A 17,459-nucleotide genomic window follows, 5' to 3' on the forward strand; every position below is an offset into this window, starting at 1 on the left:
AATAACTGAGGGGATTTTTAATAAAAATAATTGTACGCACAGTGAAATAACTTTAAAGACTGCAGTTGTTTCATCCATATGGCAGAATGAACTAATGTGAATTTTCTTCCTTCTGAAAGCAAAAATACTGAATAAAATACAAAGGTGAGCTGAGAAAGCACAATGTGTATGAAAGCAAAAAAAGAGAAAAACTCTGAAGAAGCAAGAAATAGAAAGGTCATATCTCTCTCTCCCTCTGTATATATGTATCTCATATATATACATGTATATACATATATGTATATATTCATGTATATATGTACATATGTATATACGTATATATATATATACACATACATATATGACAAAACTATACCCAGCATTATACAAAAAAGAAAAGAAAATGAAGAAATGCTAAGAAATAAACCTCAAAATATGAAGTTGTCACGTTTGAAAGATGATTAGGCTAGATACAGGTCTCTAGACTGTTGGGCCAGAGCTGGAGCATTGTGTTAGCTGGGGGGTAGGAAGAGTGTGTGGCATCTGGGAAAGAAACCTTGCCTGGCCAAGGAAAGACATGATCCCTCAGTGAGAGGCTTAATTGGAAGATTTATCCACAACACAAGAAAATGACTTAATAACCTCTACCTGTCTTGTTCTGTTGCAGGACCTTGAATAACAATAATAATTTTTTAAAAGCATACAATTAAAAAAGATGGTAAATAGTGATATAGTTGTACATGTATGGTACATCAAATTCTAACCTGAGAAGTTAAAGTACAAACTGGTTAGTTTACTTTAGAGGAATAACTCACGTACCTGGGTAAAACACATATCTACTATGTGAAAATATGTTTACAACTCTCTTTGCCCATGAATAGTTTAAAACAGTTTTCCAAAGATTCATTTAAAATAAAAAAACTATAAGCCCCATGTTGAAAACGTCTACAAGAGTATCAGAGCTGGGCCCTGGTGGCTTATGCCTGTAATCTTCCTATAGCTACTAAGGAAGCTGAGATCTGAGGATTGTAGTTAAAAGTCTTCGAGATTCCTATCTCCAATTAAACACCAGACAGATAGACAGCAAGATGGATATGTAGATAGGTATGTAGGTAAAGAGAAGGATGCTGTGGCTCAAGTGGTAGAGCACTAGCCTTGAGCAAAATATTCTCTGGGACAGTGCCCAAACCCTGTTTGTGCCCTTCCCCCAAGAATTCACTATCTTCCTCTCTCTCTCTCTCTCTCTCTCACACACACACACACACACACAAACACACACACACACACACACAAATGATCAGTAATATGCCAAACTTGAGGTATAAGAATGGAGTACAAGGTCTAGAGGTATTGCTCAAGTGGTAGAGTGCCTACCTAGAAAGCAGAAAGCATACAGACCTAAATTTAAACCCTAGTACCACATGTGCATGTGCGCGTGCACACACACACACACACATACACACACACGGGGAGGAGAAATAGGGAGCAAGGTACAAAAAGTGCATTTATAGTGATTAAAGCAATAAAAGAAGGTATGTACCATATAGATACACCCTATAAAGAAAAAGCTGTAAGGGATGTAGGACATCTACAAAGCTATACCTAAGGCAATAAGAGAGACATAGAATTGAAGATGAAATACAATCATTAATTTTGGAAAATGACATATTTTGGAAAATATATTGTTGCCTGTTGTGGAATTGGTAGAATGAGGGTATGGAGATAGCCATGAATAATTAAAAGATTAGCAGGAATAAAACTATGAAGACAGATTAGCAAGTAATAATTTTGGCCATTTTAGTGTTGTTGTCATTTAAGGCTGGAGTTATGGAGCTTTTGTGGGCATTGAAGTCATCTGGAGAATGTGTGTGAAGCCTGGGTAGGGTACATTGTAGAGGAATAGTGAGAGAAGGACGAAAGGGTCAATAGATGAGCTTAATGTTGTGATAGCTCGTGAATGGAATACATTGTATGTCACATATTCATAGAAAGTGAAGAAGTGTTAAAGCCATTATTTATGAGAATGTCCAGATTGAAGCTTTAGAAAATTGTCCTGGTACCAGGATACACAGCAGTTGGAACAAAACAAAATTAGAACTAAAGAATTCAGTATAGAGGTTCCTGTATTCATTCAGGGTATAGGAAAGGAGAGCTTTTCCCTTGATGAAGGCTTGTGACAATGGAAACGAGCTGAAGATTTCAAACCAAGAGGAAGCTACTATCTAGGTAGAAGGGTGGTGAGAACAAGTCTAATTATGACTCTAGGGTTACAATTAAAGTTGATGTTTTGGAACAATGAGCCAGGATACGAAACTCATGCAAGAGAATTGAAAATTTTGAGCTGCTGTTTTACATGCATCATGGTTATATGATGAACTTGGGGCATCTGATGAAAATGGAACACCCTGATGGCCACTGAGAATAAGGTCTGGAGGTCATGGAGAAAAAATGAGGAGTTGAGGTTACCAGTAACAGGGTAGCAGTTGAGTATCTGCCAGTGGATGAGTTCAGCAAGGGAAAGCGTAAAAAAAGAGCAGGAAAGTAGAGAAACCAGGACCTTAGGAAATAGCTACATTCAGGAAAACTGTGATAAATAATCAAAACTTTAGAGTGTGCTAGAGTGCTGGGAATATGAGTCACAGAGAAGACTGTCGGGAAGCGATCAGCAAGGTAGAATGTTGCAGAGGAAGGTGGAGATTGAAGACAGCTAGTAGAAATGTTGCCCCTTATCAAGGATATAATTGTAGCAGGGACTACGGAATGAGCAAATGGCCAGAAACTGGCACCAGTGACAAAGTAGTGTTCTTTTGCTAGGAAAATTCATTTATCCAATGGACCTTTTAGCGGGTAGTAGAGGGCTGGGAGAAAAAACAATCAAGAAAATATTGCTTATTTAACTGAAAGCCATTTCTTTCTAGACTGTCATATGTGCAATGTAAAGCAACAATGGGTTCCTCCATTCTTCTTTAGTTCATTACTGCAAATGTCTTTACTAGAGGCATTTTTAATTAAGCTCATCTCACAACATAGAAAAGCTCCTTTAAAGCTTAGCTCCAGATCAACAAATAAATCATACCAGCAATCATGGATTACTGCTACTGTAGCTAGATTTTCTAAGAAGGCCAATATTGGGAGTGTATTATTTTGCAATTATTTTTATACATTTTATAACCCAGTATTGCATTATTATCAAATACAATGTTCTCAATGGTGAAAATCCTAATTCAGTCTCATTAACAATGAACAGTGAGTATTATATAATTCAGCCTTTCTTCAATGCCTTATTATCTTTGTTGTTACTATTGTATAGTACCCCAAGGCTTTATCGGACCTCACTTCCCAAGGGGCTAACTCATAGTGTGTCCTAGGGCACTGTGCTTTTCAGATTTGTAAACCGCATCATCACATTCTTGTGGCAGCCTTGCAGAGCTGGTGATATAATTTCCAATGTGAAAAGACAAAAGGAGTAAAGATATCAAACTCGGTGCTAGTAGCTCGGGTCTAGAATCGTAACTACTCAGGAGGCTAAGATCTGGGCATTGCAGTTTGAAGCCAGTCCAAGCAGAAAAATCTGTGAGACCCCTAACCCAAGTTAACCATCTAAAGGCTGGAAATGGAGTTGGGGTTTATGTTGGAGAGCACCAGTAATGAGTGAAAAAGCTAAGAGACAATATCTAGGCTCTAAATGCAAGTCTTAGTACCGGCACCAAAAAATAAAAGGATATGAGGATAAAGATCTAAGAATGATACTGATGTGAATTTTCACAGTCTAGATCCAATTTGTTTGATTTGATTTTCTAAGTGCCAAATTTGAGTCCTCTATACATGGAGATCTATTATTATCACACTCTTCCCTTACCCTGTCTGTCAGGAGCACAGTAGCTGTGCTGTTGATGCTATATCAGCAATACTTGCTTGCTTAGATAGGAGGTTCAGTCTTTGATGAATTCATTAGGCTGGTTGGAGACACACCTCCAGCCCCAGTTTAACAGCTTCTTCTATACAACAAAGCAGTTGTCTTTTGGGGTTTAAGAAAACAGGACTAGTAAGTGGAAAAAAAAATACATCCATGAAAAGAAAGGGTCAAGGGGAAAGGAATGAACAAATGAAAGGGAGAAGAGAGAAAGAATGCAGTTCAGAATCCAATCTATATCCTACAAAATTTAGAATAGTGATGGAATTAAGAGCCAGGGGAGGAGTGTGTGAGACCATTGAAAGGTGTGACATTGATCAAGATATATTATATTCATAACTGCTTTGTTAAATGGCAACTCCTTTGTACAACTAAAGATAATTATAAAACAAATAACTCTTTAGAATTGTAATTTTGTATACCAATGGGCTAAATATGCTCAGAAGTCATCACAAAAACACTTCATTGAGAGACAGTTCTCCTAGTCTTCTGTGAGTTCCTTATTCCAGTCTCCTTCAGTAGAGAAACAATTCCACACACATTTCTTAACACAAAGAGTATGGCACAGAACATGAATGATGACAGGAGGAGTTAGCAGATATGGTGAACCACTCATAACTCCACACTTCCTTCCAGGGTCAGTGAGTTTTTCTACCAGCCATGAGATTGAAGGTCTAAGTACTCCTAATTCTTCAGAGAGAAGCCCTGACGAATTAACATTATCTGTAGGCATATAAAACATCAAGTTTGTACTAGTCAGCTTCAGCCTTTTGTACTATCAGGATCAACCTAAATTTATCATGCAACAGAATTGTTTCAGTCAGTAGTAGCCCCAAATTGTGTTGGTGGAATAAAGTCATATTTATGTATAATTTATAACTTTTCTCTGAAAATTTAATTGGTCTCTGTTATCCTAGTCTATTTAGCTACTGTCCATTCCTTAGGCATTAAAATGTCAAACCTTTTCTGACATATATATATATATGACAAATGTAAAGAGATATAATTTAAAATTATTCAACATTTTTCAGAGAAATTTCTCTACATAGATTCCATAATTAGGCAAGAAGAATTTCTGGTTCATAGTAGTCTTACAAATATTTATATTACTGATATTGTTTTATTTTTCACTCATCACTTTATAAATTTCAAATTTTAAAGTTATTATTTACTTTCAGACAATAAACACAAATTCAGAACCAGAAAACTAAATGCTATTTACCTTTAAATTTTTCAATATTTAAGCCATCTGATACAGAGCATCCCAGCTCCTGACTTGGTGCTGGCATATTTATTGATTAAATGTTAAATTACCCTGAATAGATTATTTTTGCAATCAAGGTACAAAAACCAGATAACTACTACTTTTGGAGAACACAAGATTTAAAAGCAAACAAAAATCACAGAAGCAAGAAAAGCATACAAAGCTGAAATGACTACATTAACTTAATCTACTTAACACAACAGTGATGTATATATATGTATATATATACATATACATGTGTATATGTATATATATATACATATATATATTCCATATCGAGATGGGTATTGGACCAATATGCCTTTAACATGATCACAATATCATTGGCTTTACAAACATGATGACTTGTCAACAAGGCAACTTGGTTCCTCAAAACACTAAACATAGATCGTCCCTATGACCCAGCCATATCACTCTTGGTCATCTACCCAGAATATGACGAACTGTAAAGACACTTGCCCATCCATGTTCATTGTTGTGCTATTTACAATAGCCAAGTTATAAAAATAGGCCAGATGGCCTACAATAGGGTCAAAAATGTGGCACTTATATAAAATGAAATTTTATGCAGCCATTAGAAAGAAAAATTTTATGTCATTTGCAGGAAAATGGATAGATCTAATATTAATCATGTTAAGTGAGGTAAGCCAAACTTAGAGACACAAACAGTGCAAGTTTTTCTCATAAGCAGAAGCTAGATCTAAAATATACCAGAATATGATACACTAGACATTCACACACAAAGAGACCCAAGGAGGATACTCTTAGGCAGGAACACAAAGACTCAATGCCTATGTGCCCCTGGCCATATAAAATAATGGTTATTGAAGTGAACTACAGTACGTGGAAGTAAGAGGTTTTCCTTTGTTTTTGTTTTCTTTTTTTGCCTTGTCTGTTCATCTGTGTTTAGGAGGAGGAAGGGGAAACAGAAATGAAAGGGCATAGAATAAACATATGCATCAGAGGTATTCAATAGACTCTGTGTTGAAAATGAACTCTACAATTTGAGTGTGGATGGAATGGAAAATCTGGGAGAGAGCTAGGGAAGGGGTGACATTGTCTAAAAAGAAATGTACTCATTACCTGACTTATGCAACTGGCCCTCAGTATATCACCTTTATAATAAGAATAACAAATTTAAAAAATAGCAATAAATTAAATTGTGTATAGTACCTTTATTTTGCTTTAATTCATTAGTAGTTGACCTGAAAGAAAATGGGTATGATATAGGCCATACTATATAAAATATTTGTAGTTGTTCTTCAAAACTTTCACTCAGTTGTATTGGTAACATGTTTATTTCACACAAAAAAATTCCTTCTTTCCATAGTGATGCTAAGAAATTGTGAAATGCATTTAAAATTCAAGTAAAACCTTTAAAAAATACTTCAGCCTTTAGGAAGTATTCTTTTATCTGAAAGAAAAAAGCATTTCCATTGGATGAAATATTTTAATTACTCTGCTGTTGTTGGTTTTTTTTTTTACACAAATCTCTAGGTGTATAACTATACAAATACAGTTTAAATAAGTTTAAGAGGTTTTGTTTGAGGTTCTTGAATGCTCTCTAGGCTCAGCCAAAAGAACGGCTAGCTGTAGCTTTGGGGGTGATTTAGGGTGCTTCCTCCTGCTTCTTTGAGGCTGTTCTCCCTTGTGCTTTCAGTCAATACCTACCATTTTTCAAACTGAGCAAGAGCTTCTGGGTTCTGAGCTGGGGTGGATGTGTTACTATTCATGAAAGTAATTTGTGCCTTTACCTTGGAGCTGCTATTTCCTCATGTATGTCTTTAGCACCCTTACTTTCTTCCCTTCCCTAGGTGCAGCATGTCCGTGGCTACAAACGGGCAACTCCTCAGTCTGAAAAAAATAGCTTCACACTCTGCATAATGTTTCACTTGCATAATGTTTTCCTATAACTTGGAAAGGAATCTTACAGTGAATAATACAACCTTGCTCCCTGTAATGTGATCCCTTCATTGTTAAGGACAATGCTAATCTGCATTGATTGACAAACATTTGAGCTCCTCTCTGCTTTTGTGCCATATATTTGAAATATGAGACAGTGCCTACTTCAGGAAACTCATACTTAATAAGAGGAAAAGAGCTAAATAGACCACCAATTATTATTATTAGTTATAAGTGTGCCAGCTCTTGAAATAGGCAAGAGGCAATGGAAGCCTTTTAGCAAGTAGGGGCATGTAGGAAGGATAAAGCGGAGTAATCATGAAAGTACAAAAGAAAGCCTTCCAGGAAGCAGAAAGCAGTGTGGGTGAATGCACAGAAGTATATACAAGATAGACATTTTCCAGGAGGATACAAAATGAGAACTAAGTAAAGAGCCCTATGGTAGCCATCTATAAAGGCTATTTTATATCACCTGGATTACATCTATAAAGTATCCTTGCTTTCCTCTTCTCCTGTGCACTCTCAAATCTTTTGGCAACACCCTTGTGATAAACTTCCCGATATTCTCTTGCCTATGTTTTCCTCTCCATAGACTGGGGCTTCTCCAATTCATTTAGAACCTCTATCTCTCTTCTTAATTCCTCTATGGCTTGGGCTACTCACTGGATTACTCTCATTTCCTGTGGCCTCCACCTTTCCACTTCTGCCAAACACATTTTTCAGATCAAAAGTCTGACAACTGACTTTTACCTCTGAGCCAGAAACTCCTTCAACCAGAGCCTGTGTGTCATATAGCTTGTTGGATTTCAAACACCGTGTCCTGTGTTTTGTGCATGGGAGGCCTTTGCACATCTCTTTTGTTGAATAAAACAAATGTACTTTTGACTTTACTACCTTTCTTCACTTCCCAGAGTCTTTTTTTTTTTTTTTTTTTTTGGCCAGTCCTGGGGCTTGGACTCAGGGCCTGAGCACTGTCCCCGGCTTCTTTTTTGCTCAAGGCTAGCACTCTGCCACTTGACCCACAGCACCACTTCTGCCCATTTTCTGTATATGTGGTGCTGGGGAATCGAACCCAGGGCCTCATGTATATGAGGCAGTCACTCTTGCCACTAGGCCATATCCCCAGCCCTCCCAGAGTCTTTTATGCACAGTGACGGGCTTGCTCTACTTCCCCTCTGCTTGTGAGTCCTGGGCTTGTCCACCCCTTTCTGTGTGGTCCTTTATTGCTCTCAGGTGGGAGCGATGGCCACAGGTAGCCTCGGTTAGCGCGTGGTCGCAGGGTGCCCCAAACCTGCCAAGGAAGACACGGATGTGTGGGTCCCTGGAGAAGCCTCAGGGGCGTTCTGGTTTATTCAAAGGAGGAGTCAATAATTTATACCCCCAAAGGCGGGCACAGGAGAGGGGTCACTGGTTGGCCACAAGGACTGTCCCTCAATGGGCGGAGACGACAGCCCCCAAGGACTGGGTCCCAGCCATTAGACATGTGCTTGTCCCCAGGGGCGGGGGCTTCTCTTCCAGTTAAAGGAGGAAGGAGAGGGGATGGGCTAAAGCTAGTTGTGCCCTCTTAAAGGCGAAGCTGTTCCCAACAGCACACTGTTACAGCCACACTGCCATAATAAGTACCAGCCTGCTTGTCACTGCCAGCCAAGGTTCCTTACAGCCCAGTGGCTTGTAACATGTTTTACTGCCACATATCAGCAACTGTTCCCAAGCAGAATGGCATGGCTGTGGACAAACCTTAATGTGCAATGTTTGCTTTTTCTATGGAAAATGAAAGACCTCACCATTCCCTAGAGTAAAAGCAAGCTTGGAAAGCATTGATGTAGGGCCCTGCCAAACATCCCAATTTCCACAGCTCTATATCTCATTCCACTGACAAGTACACTACACAAGGCTTTGAACTAAGAGTCAATACTCAGATTTGAATCCCAATTCTAACTACCTGGGTCCCCCTGAGCAACAATTCCGAGGCTAGTTTCTCACCTGTGGAATGGGAATAAAATCTAATTTATAATATCTGTAGAGACATTAGTAAGAGAATTCTTATTAATTCCCTAGTATTTTCACAGTAGCAGCAGTGAGCCAATCAAGTGTTTCAGTTGAAAACAACATAAACCCATTGTTATTCTTCTAAAAAAAATTCCTTTCTATGAAGCAGAAAAGGAAGAATACTAGATAGCTTGCAGAATGGATGGAATGAAAACCAGGCTCAGGAGTTTGACAGCATCACAAGACATTTCTATAGCATTCCAAAGGAGGATTGTGATCAGGATAGAACTTGGTGTCATTCCCAGTAAGTCGTGGTGCACTGCATCTCTCTAAATCTGCCATTGCATCACTTTCTCCACATGCATAGTTCTAGATGTATCAACTGGATGGACCCAAATTTCCAAAGCTTCTTAGTGGCAAAAAATGAGCCAGTTGGCCATATAATGTGGAGAGCAGGCAGTGGAGGAAGGCATTGACTCATACAGCCTTGTTCAGACATATGCTCATCATTAAGCGGTGGTATTATATGTACCACACCTGTACCTGTCATGATCTTAATCAAGAGTCTCCTGCCTCACCATATAGACTTGTTTCTTTCAGAAAAAAAGTGTTTCTGAAGTTTAAACAATTCTTTCATTTACCTTTTAATTTACTTTATATTTTGTGCACTAACAAAATTCTCTGGAATTTGGTAGGCTTAGCACTGACCTCTGAAGTTACCTTTCCAGAGTGGAGTGGATTACTATGGCTATAAACAAACATACTTACAGATGGGCAGCAATAGTTTGAGATGGAGAATTATCTCTAGTCATAACTTTAAACATCATGTATCAGGACAGAAATATTTAGAAACAACAAATTAAAGAGCATCCTTTGTACCTAAGCATCCAGGTAATTTAATTTATTATTATCAGACTAAATTAGATCTCTAGGAAATTATATGTAAGACTATATCAACTTAATCTCTTGCAGAATAATATTCATCAAACTGTCCACAACCCAATCTCTCTTTCTGCCTTTAGAGGGGAAACCTACTGTGAATGTGGATATTGTCTGTTGTGATCGATAGAGTATCCTATGCTAGACCTTTTGTCAGAAATATCTTGCAGGAAAATTTAATCAGAGAAAATGTTAGCTTCCCTTTTAAAAAGAGGGACATTTCCTGCTCACAGAACTGTGTAAGTTAGCATGTTTTTCTCTCCACTTGGCTCTAAGCTAAGTATTAGATATGGTGCTATTCACAGAAACTGTCTTGGGCTTTGTAGTTGTCACTTTTATTTATCTTCTCTTGTTTCTGGTTATTTAGTTTGTAAGCTTCCTCACTTTCATTATGAAAGGAGGGCTAAAAGAAGGAAAGGAAGTGAATTATGGTGGTTAGGTAGAAGCTAGATGAACAGGGGTGACCTGGGGGAGGGGTGGGAGAATGGCTGCACCCACCATAGCAGCAGGGCTGCTGGTGAACTTCAGATATGTTGTCACCCAAGTTGTTTTTACCAATGACAGTTGGGTTCCTCTCAGTGGCTGCTTGCCCAATGGACTAAATATGGTTTAAGACAATGTCAACAGCAATAAAGTATTTTATATCTCTCTCCTATGTGTTTATATGAAGTTTTATTTCCTACATAAAAATGGCATGTGGGACATCAGCTACTAGAGGGAACACAAATAAACAATGGAACATTGGCTAAGTTATCCCTCCACCAGTGATTATTGTGAATGCTGTGAGGTGCTAACTATCCAAATCATATTCAAGTATTTCATCACCTGCTTAATCAAGCTGCAAGATAAGGAGTTAGACCACTTCAACTCCACTGATTTGATTATGTGGTAAAAAGGCTGGTGCATAAACATTAATCCTGGGAAATTAATTCATGAAAATTAGCTGAAGATACCCCTAGAGGCCTCTTTTGTATTTATTATTTTTTTTGCATAAAATGTTGAACTAACTACTTGCAGAAGGTATCTTGGTGGTAGTGGTGGGGGGGGGAGTGGTAGAATGATTATGCATGATTCTGTAGTTATCTAGAGAGAATCATCATGAAGAGGCCATGAAGTGACCTGAAAAGCATTCTGATTAAAGCTATCTTGAACAGGAAAATTGCTTTGAAATGATTAAAGTTAAAATGGTTGGTAATGAAGGAAAGCACTTGTCCTAGAATGTGCCTTTGAAAGAGAGTCTCATTTTGAATCTTTTGTAAAACATATGGCCCTACTTTTCAATGGCAACATATATTATTGCCTCAACCTAACATCAACTCAACTTTGAAATTGGTCATACTAGTTGGGATAAATAAAAGCCACTGTTTCATAACAGTTGAAGTTGGGTTTTTCTAGCAGAGGGTTAAATTTTTGTTGTTGTTGTTTAGTGGTTTGGATTTTGAAATTGCCAGTAAGGTACTATAGACCTGTTATAAAACCTTGGGAGGTAATTGTTGTCACATGAGAGACATATTCCTAGATGTACTTAATGCTTAGAAGTTCATGGAGGAGGAGGGGGAGGCCAATATTGAATTTTCCTCTGCGGAAAGCTGTTCATATAACTTCCATGGCTGCCAGAATCCTTCAGGAGGACCATGAAGCATCATGTCTTCTCCAGAAAGACGCTTCTATATTGTGCCACCCATTTTCTACACATTTCTTTACCTGTTGCTCCTTTCCCTGTTCTAACTCCTGTTCTCTATTTTTCCAGAGCCTCTCTTCTTACCTCCATTGTTATACAACTGTCTACCTACTCATCTATGTTTAATTCTGTTGTTGTTTTTGTTAAATACTTTTTCTTTCCTTGTTTGCCTTCTGTACAATTCACTTCACTCATCTACATATAAGATGTTTTGTTCCTATCCATTTGTCTTTGAATTAGTCTTAACCTACTGTTTTCTTTAAAAACCTTGTGTGCTATAACCAGAATGCACTGATAAAAATTGCAAATCTTGATAGGTTAATTCATGCTTGAAAATAAAGTATTTCTCTGTCTTCTTGCAAAAGATGTTTTTGATAATATTTTTTGTCAGTGCAATTGCCCATTTTTTATATATGCTTATTTTTTGCCTGCTGTTATTCCTAATTTTGTTTGATTTACTGAAACTATACATCTGCTTTTGCCAGTATTTACAAGAAAGCTTATTTTTATGCTAATCATTAAATGATTTATTTTTCTTTTCTCGATTAGTCTTTTTCATTTTTTTAAAGAAGATCATACCTTTAAGTATTGCTATTGATTTGAAATGATGATCAGAGATACTGAGGAGGAAAGCAGCTGCATTGCCACCACCAGGCTGCCGCCCTGCACATGGAGGTGGTCCCGGGTTTCTTTGTAGTGACCTTATTCTCTCTGTACTACTACCAGTCTGGTCTCAGCGGTGGTTACAAGGACAACATCCCCTTGTGGTACTACAACCCAGAAAGCAATGGAGTACATTGATCATGCAGCTTTAGGAAGTGTTCTTTTTCTAAATACTGCGAGCAAATTTAGTATGGAAAGATTTCAGGTATCCAGAGTGGTGACCAGCCACTCACCCCCAGGAGACTGCCTATCATTTATGATAAGCTGCTTTCCTCCCTCTTATTGCTTATTTGCCTTGTAGATAAAAGATTGCCACCAGAGGAACTCAAACCAATTTTCTTTGCTTTTATGACACATTAAAATGAACACTTTTGCAGCAAAAATAAGCTTTAAAATATATGTGTTACTTTTACATTTTATATTGTATCTTATCAAAGTTCTTTCCAGGTTTTATCCCACTTCCTTGGGAGAGGCTATTAGCTGTCAATCCATCATGGCATACCATTAGTGATTTCAGAAGGCCTCATATCAACTAATATTCTTTTTTAAAGAATTATGGATGTTTCTCCTAGATTGGGTGTAATAGTGATTGAGATGTTTGGAAGGGTGTACCTGTGAAGGATTTTGGATGTTAGATTGGGAAATGGACATTTATTTAATCCACCGGAGATGGGTACCTATTGTAAAAGTATCCTTTAAAGTTTGAATATTTTCAAGTGTGATTTAACTTTAGATGTAATTGCAGGTAATTCAATATTATAGAATAAATATAATTTGACTACTGATTTATATATTTGGAATTTTCTCCCTCCTCTTAGATACTATATAGATTCATCAAAGAAGGAATTCTATTTGCTAATAGAATAAACAAAATGTTTGCTTTTTCCTGTGTAGAAAATATTTTATCAGATGAACTTACAAGTCCAGTAATTTTTTGTGTCTTATGTTGATGCTCTTTATACTCTAGTTCATCTTCTGGTTTATCTTCTGGAAAAGGTCTTTGGAGACCCTGACAGTTTCCTTCTTTCTTTATATTGTTTCCTTTATTCTACTGTGGCTTTTGCCTTTGCTTGCCCTAACTTGTCCTTGGCTGGCCCTCCCCTCACCAGAAGGTATCCTGATGTCAAGATGTAGATTCATGTTCTGAGGACTGTAGGCTTGTGAAGAGGAATGGAGAAAACCATAACCACACACACCTGTACCCCTGGCATCCAAAAGAAATGCTGGTCTGGTGGTGGCTATGTCAGCCTGATGCCAAAATAACATCCTTGTACAGCCAATTCAATCAAAGACAAGCAATTCAGTGTAAATTTAGTCCTTGTGATACCTTGGCATTTTGTAGACAAAACAAGCTGGTTGAATGATAGCACTGACCATTTTCTAGCCAGTACTTTTGGTGTTTCATAAACCAGTGATCACTAAAGTAGGGAGCATGAACATTTAGATAATATGAACACTGATATATCAGATACCAGAAGCAAAAAAAAAAAGAATTTCTATTTAGAAAATAAGGATATTCACTTGCTAGTATTAAATTCTGTGGATAATTTCTTCTGTGATTTTAAATTATGTAAATAATAGGGTGAAATTTTTTACAGTGTACATAGTCAACACAATCTGGTGACTATTCTGGATCACTGATTCCCTGGTCTGTGTGTTCAGAGATCCCTAGGAACAACAGAATTATGGTATGAGTCTTATTAATACTGTGGCTGGCCCTGCTTTCTTATTCAGTACATACTGAAAATGTAATGATCTACTAAAAGCTTAAAATGGCTCATTAAAATTCACTGTTTAAGCATATAACTTGGTCGTTGGTGGCTGCCACCTGTAATTCTAGCTACTCAGGAGTCAGATCTGAGTTTTGTTGTTTAAAGTCAGCCCAGGCACAAAAGTCTGTGAGACTCTTATCTCCAATTAACCGCCAAAAGCCAGACATGGAGTTGGGCTCAAGTGGCAGAGCACTAGCTTTGAGCAAAAAAGCTCAGAGACTAATCAGGCCTGGAGTTCAAGCACACAAGTGTGCACACACATACATACACAAACACATGCGTGTGCACACACACAAAGCATATACCTTATATTTGAAAATTTTTGTGAATCCATTGAAGGAGACACAGTTACACACAGGATACCACTTAATCAGGGAAAGGAAGAATTAAGTCCCAATACTCTTGTTAGGCTGGTTGAAAAATTAGTCAGACTTATATTACTGTAAAAAATACTCAAAAACTCAGTTTGTGAAGAGAAGTTAAGGCTAGTTCTCAGTTTTGGAGCTTTCAGTGTCTCCTGCTGCTTTTCAGCCTATTGTGTGGCAGACATGGCGGTAGTTTATGGCAAAATTGTTCTTCTATAGCTGGGATGTGAAAGAAAAAGATGCCTATGGTCCCAATACTCAAATATCCCAGGTTGAGGAAGAACCCTTTAATGCATGAGTTTTGGGGGAGACATCAAAATCCCAACTGAAAAAATTATTAAGCTTATTAGAACAGGTTTGTATCCTTTGTAAATTCAACCCTCAAAAAAGCCCAGTAACACAATTAATGAATGGGCTAATGAGTTAAAGAGAGACTTCTCAGAAGAAGTAAAAATGACCAATAGACACATGAAGAAATTCTCAACATCTCTGGCCACAAAGGAAGTGCAAATCAAAACAACACTGAGATTCTACCTCAACCCAGTTAGAATGGCCATTATCAAGAAAACAATAAAAATAGATGTTGGTGAGGATATAACCAAAAGGAAATCCTAATCCACGATTGATGGGAATCTATACTTGTTTAACCACTCTGGAAAGCAGTGTAAAGGGTCCTTAAAAATATAGAACTATCCTATGATCCAGCAATTCCATTGCTATACATTTATCCAAAAGTTTACGAACCAGGATGCAGTAAAGCCACCAACACAACCATGTTTATTATAGTACTTTTCACCATAGCCAAGGTATAGAATCATTCCAGATACCCCCCACCAATGGAAAAATGTGGTATATACAAAATGGAATTTCACTCATCCATTAGAAAGGATGATATTGGACCATTTGTAAGGAAATTAAAAGACCTGAATGATACTATGTTAAACAAAGTAAGTCAAGCCCAGAGGGATAAATGATGATTGTTTTCCCTTATATGTGGAAACTAGATTTAGGTTGTAAACTTATAAGTAAATACATTGGATGATATGTATTAAGTATATTAACTGAAATATGGTAGCTTGAAGGGAGATCTCAAATAGTGCTATTCCTTAGTAGAGCAAAATCAAAGTTCAGCAAAATAAAACACCAGAAAGAAGGTATTTGAAATAGGTGGGATATAGGGGAAAAGGGTAGACAATGAAGAGGAGAAGAGGGGGAGAATGCAATCAAGAATACAATGTGTATTCTACAAAATTAAGAAGAGTGAGGGAAGGAGTGAGTAGGTGAAAGATAGGTAAGAATGTTCAAACGGGGTGATATTGATCAAGATGTATTGTATTCATAAACTGCTTTGCAACTCCTTTGTAGAACTACTTAAAGATAATAAAAATTAAAAATAAAATTATTATGTTAATATTGTTCATTACAGATATTTATGTTTATGTGTCAATAAATTTATATGTGTATATATGTTAATACATTATACATTTGTATATATAGAAATATTTTAATCCTAAATTTTACATTATCCTACCATGATTTTAAGCAATATTGTTATTATCCATCTTTAGTATTATTATTCATAATTGTTAAGACTAAATGTTTCAGGAAATGTGAGTAGTAATGGGTAATACTTTTGGTAGATATTTGTATGCAAAGAAACATAATAAAGCAGCATTGAAATTTCTATGTTCAAACCAAGCTCCAAACAAAGCAAGCAAGCATATTGACAAGAGTTCCGTTAAGTTAAAAGATTTGGCAAATCTCTCTTGTGATCAAAAGTTAAAACAACTTGGAAAAGCAGCTAAGGTTTTCAGTGAAAGTGAGTAGCAGCTATCAAAAAATCTAAAAAAGGATATGGTGGAGGAAATGGAGACCAGCTGTTCTCTAGCTCAGACATGAACAAAACTAAATAAAAACTGAAGTGTGTTATGACAGATCATTCACTCCAGGGAACATTTCCTGGCAATTAACATGGTTGGCATGGCTCCTTAAGAAGTCAGAACATATTCTACCTATTTTATTTCACATTTAAGGATCCTTGTGATGAAATATGGCAGATGGGATTGCATGTTTTCCAGAGGTCAACTGATTAGCGATCTTAATTCCCCTTTGTTCTGTGGTATAACATATTCACAATTCTTGAAATTAGGATATGGACATGTTTGGGAGGAGGCATTCTGCCTCCTACTACACTTTTTAAAATTTGTTTCTAGTATTTTTTTTTAGCCATACTGGGATTTGAACCCAAGGCCTTGCCCCTGCCAGGAAAGCACTCTACCAATTGACTCACACTACCAGCAGTAGACCACCGGAAACTTCATAGGGTCCAGCCTTACCTCTTCTGGGTATATACAAAATGAATCAAAACTTACTATATCTATGTTTCTTGCAGCACTGAACACAATAGCCAAACTATGGGATCATTGTACATGATAAACGGAAACAGACAATATACTGTATATAATACAATAGAATTTTACTCAGTCATTAGGAAGAGTTTATTTTTGGGTTTGTTTTTTTCCTCCTCTCTTGACAGATCTCGGCTTATTCTCGATGGACCCTTTGTTAGGTCCTAGTACTTTCCCTTTGCTTCCCATCCCACCTTGTTTGACTTGCCCCTGGATCTCCATGTGTCTCTGTAGTACTAGGGCCACGTCATTCCTGATGGAAATGGCCACTCACAATCATACAGTAAGTAGGGCAATATCTTTTGCAAAGCATGTATTTTCAGGTCTTTATGGTTGTTGTTTTTTTTTCATTCTCTTCACAAAAGAAATTATCTGTGATACAGGATCTCAGTGGGAAATTTCTAGTCTTTAGCTAGATTTCTGCTTCCTGGGTCTATACACCAGATGATTGAAGACAGAGGGCAAGCTTGTGGACTGCTCAGTACTGAAAATCAGACTGTAGCACCTTGCAGCCAGGTGACTTTTGACAAATCTCAACCAAAGTGGACTCAAGTTTTCTGAAGGAGTTTATGTATGTGAAATCC

At 37.3% G+C, this 17,459-nt stretch overlaps 1 protein-coding gene across 2 annotated transcripts in view; it reads left to right on the forward strand.

Annotated features, from left to right (window-relative positions):
- Positions 1-17,459, forward strand: part of Immp2l (inner mitochondrial membrane peptidase subunit 2) — an 859,776-nt gene that overhangs the window by 841,896 nt on the left and 421 nt on the right. The gene's annotated exons all lie outside the window — the stretch shown is intronic.

Source organism: Perognathus longimembris, chromosome 2, assembly GCF_023159225.1.
Source record: "Perognathus longimembris pacificus isolate PPM17 chromosome 2, ASM2315922v1, whole genome shotgun sequence".
In the NCBI taxonomy this organism is placed as follows: Eukaryota; Metazoa; Chordata; class Mammalia; order Rodentia; family Heteromyidae; genus Perognathus; species Perognathus longimembris.